The 3,695-nt window shown below is 42.6% G+C and overlaps 1 pseudogene; it reads right to left on the bottom strand.

Moving 5' to 3' along the window:
* Positions 1–583: 583 nt before the first annotated feature.
* Positions 584–681, bottom strand: LOC116524340 (annotated as a pseudogene).
* Between the last annotated feature and the right edge of the window lie 3,014 nt (positions 682–3,695).

The raw sequence follows: 3,695 nt of genomic DNA, 5'->3' as shown, positions 1-3,695 counted from the left end.
CTGTATTCTCTCAGGGCCATGACTCTTCCTTTAGTTTTCCTCCATCTCTCTCTCCTTCCTTTTTTCTTCAAATATTTTTTTGGTAACATGCAATATTTTGTTTTAGTTTCTTACATTAGGTCATTTAGGATAATACCCTCCAGCTCCATCCATGTTGCTGAAAGGACATGATTTCATTCTTTTTTATGGCTGCATAATATTCCATGGTATATTTGTACCTCATTTTCTCTATCCAGTCCACTGTTATGGGCTCTTGGGTTGATTCCATATCCTTGCTTTTGAGAATGGTGCTGCAGTGAACATATGAGCGCATGTGTCTTTAAGAGAGAATGAATTACTTTCCTTTGGGTATATACTCAGCAGTGAGATTGCTGGGTCAAATGGTTGTTCTATTTTGAGTTCCTTGAGAAATCTCCAAACTGTTTTCCACAGTGGCTGAACTACTTTGTGTTTCCACTAATATTGTATAAGCATTCCCTTTTCTCTGCAGCCTCATCAGCATCTGTTATTTTCTGTCTTTTTAATAATAGCCATTCTACTGGTGCGAGATGGTATCTCATTATGGTTTTGATTTGCATTTCTCAAAATTATGGAATGCTGTATAATTTCATCCTTGAGAAGGGGCCATGCTAATGTTCTCTGTATCATTCCAATTTTAGTACATGTGCTGCCGAAGTGAACCATTGAATATTTTTTGAACACCCACTATGTGCCAAGGGTAGAGCAGAAAGTCTCTTCTCACTCACGGATCTTACATTCTAGTTAGACAAGACTATTGCAAACAAATCAAGACCCATTGAACATATCAGGTGGTAAAAGGTGCCACGAAGGAAAATGAAATAGGGGGCCAGGTGTGGTGGCTCACACCTGTAATCCTAGCACTTCGGGAGGCTGAGGCGGGCGGATTGCCTGAGCTCAGGAGTTTGAGACCAGCCTGGGCAACACAGTGAAACCCTGTCTCTACTAAAATACAAAAAATTAGCTGGGCATGGTGGCAGGTGCCTGTAGTCCCCTCTACTCATGAGGCTGAGGCAGGAGAATCGCTTGAACCCAGGAGGCGGAAGTTGCAATGAGCTGAGATCACACCACTGCACTCCTGCCTGGGCGACAGAGTGAGACTCCATCTAAAAAAAAAAAAAAAGAAACAGGGGAAGGGTATAATAATCAGAGTGGGTGTCCAGGGAAGACCAGTCTGACAGGATGCCCTCTGAGCAGAACCTTGAAAGCAGTAGGGGGAAGCCACACAGGTATGTGGGGTGAAAACAAGGGGGTCCCAAGGCCTGAGGTGGGAGCTGTTCTTGAATCATGGGGAGGTCAGTGTGGCCACTGCTAAGTCAGACGGAGAAGAGGTGGGAAGAGATGAGGTCAGAGGGAACCGAGGGTCAGATGGTGTGGTAAGAGCTGGCTGTATCTGACTCAGCTTCAGGAATCTGTCTTCTCAGGGTCAGTTTTCTTAGTGGCTTCTTAATGACTGAAGAAGCATCAAAACTAAAATGAATGAATCTGAAGTGTCCTTTCAAGTCTAGGGGAGAAATGCTTGAACAAGGAGCCCCTCCCTTCAAACCCCACCATAGGTGTCTGCTTTTGAAAGCTTTGCTTCCCTTCTCCTCTCTGAAAGTTGTTTCCAGGCTGAAGCGCTGCAGGGGTGGCAGATGAAGGGGGACTTCCTGCAGCAGAAACAGAAAACACCAGACTGTTCTCTGGCAGTGAGCCTCCTCCCACCCAGCAGACATCTCAGGGTGGGCGGTGAGGCAGGAAGTGAGTGACACGCAGTATGTGACCTGGCCCCACTGCCCCTACCCTCCTCACAACAGGCTTCAGCTTCTTGTGACTTGAAACCTCTCAGGTGTCAACCAGGTCTTTTTCCTGAAACAAGGCAAGCCTTGGGATTCTGTAAGGCTTGAAAAAAATGTGCTCACAGACTTGTTGTGATCTCATGGCTCTCACTTGCTTTTCTGGAACTCCTTCACTTTGCATCTGTGGGGTTGAATCGCCAAAAAATGTCCAGCTAAGTTTGAATGTCAAAATAAATTATTGACCATTTTGTTTTTCTGCTAAGAATGGGGAATCCAAGGAGCCAAGTGGCATTTTAAAAAGTATGCATTTGACATGTGGAACAAGAGACAGCCTTTAGGGCAAACAGGAGTCAGTGGCAGTATTTAGTCAAGAGAGGGATAGAACTCATGCTCTCTTTTCTTTCCTTTTCTTTTTTGAAGGACCAAGTTCTTGACCGAAAGTTCTATTTTTGTGAGGAATGAAGGCCTTTGTATAAGGAACGATCATTTTTTCCCAGTAAAAATGATTTTTTTTTCTCCCTTAAAAAAAAAAAATCGAAGAGCTTCTATTACTAAAAAAACTACCTAAGAACTTCTGTCTTTCTACTTGCATGTGTTTGAGATACCAAAACTCACCCAAGAAACAGAAAGAGAAAATATCACATGAGCATCAGGAATAGATAAAAATGACTAAAACCAACAAAGCCAACTTACCAAAGAGATTCTGTCTTGTCCAGATGGGTGCATCCTTGGTCTTACTTGCCTGGTGATATCTTTCTGCCTCTGACATCTGCATCATCTTTTGTACCTTCCCTCACTTGAGTTTTTTAACCCCAGACTATTTACTGGATTTTCAACTTTATAAGCTATCACCAACTCTGTAGAAATTTCTGACATCAACTCACTTCTGGTCACCCGTCATTGCTTCAGAGTTGGTCTTGGTAATTACCCTCACGTCCCCAGGCTTACTGTTTTCACCAATGCCCAACAATATCCCGCTCTTAGAAATGCTGACCCTATTCCACCAAGATAACTGTATCCCAGCCCAGCCAGGGGCCAGACAATATAGTATGGAATCCCTTGAAAATGAAAGTGTTCCTGCTAGATATGAAGCATTAAAAATCAGGTGAAGACCCAGGATTCGTGATGCCCTCGATGACAGAATTGTTTTGATTCCTTTTCATGGCTTACAGATGGGAAGGACAAAGGCAGCCACCAGCTCCAACATTAGATATTTTTTGATGATGGTTTGTAGTTCGTCTTCCAGGAACCAAAAGATCAGTTTTAATATTTCAGTTACATTTTGAAGGCAGAGGCAAAAAATTCTTCTGAGAATCCTAAGGGCAAAGGTCCAACTGACTCTGTTTCTGTGTTACTTGATTTTCTTGCTGCCTTAACAGCCCCTTCAGCATCCTCCTGTACTTAGGCCATTTGTTAGAAAGGTAGAGTGAGAGCTAAGCATAAGTATAAAACAGAATCGTGGAAGAATACTTTTTATTCATTATTTACTGATTCAATAAATATTCATTGAACACCTACACTATGATTGATACTGGAAATATGAGTGTACCAAAACAGACACAATTCTTGATTTCATGACAGTTAAAATTCAGCAGGGATGTCATACATGAATGAAAGAATCATGGAAATAAATGTGAACTTACAAATGTTATAGGGACTACAAATGAGAGGTACATTGTGCCAATGTGAGCATAAGTGTGAGATTGACTGGTCATGGGGTTCAGGGAATGCTTCCCCCAGAAAAGGACAATTGATTTCAGATCTGGAGGAAGTGATAAGGAGAGGAGAGAGTATTTAATACAGATGGAATAGCACAGGCAAAGACCAGAGGCAGATATGCTTCAGGAAATCCAGAACAGATAGGACCAGAACAACAGAGAGGGATGGGAGAGGGCAAGG

This window comes from Sapajus apella, unplaced genomic scaffold, assembly GCF_009761245.1.
Source record: "Sapajus apella isolate SASKATOON/1434 unplaced genomic scaffold, GSC_monkey_1.0 scaffold44, whole genome shotgun sequence".
Taxonomy (NCBI): Eukaryota; Metazoa; Chordata; class Mammalia; order Primates; family Cebidae; genus Sapajus; species Sapajus apella.
This window is presented reverse-complemented; position numbering and strand designations above follow the sequence as displayed.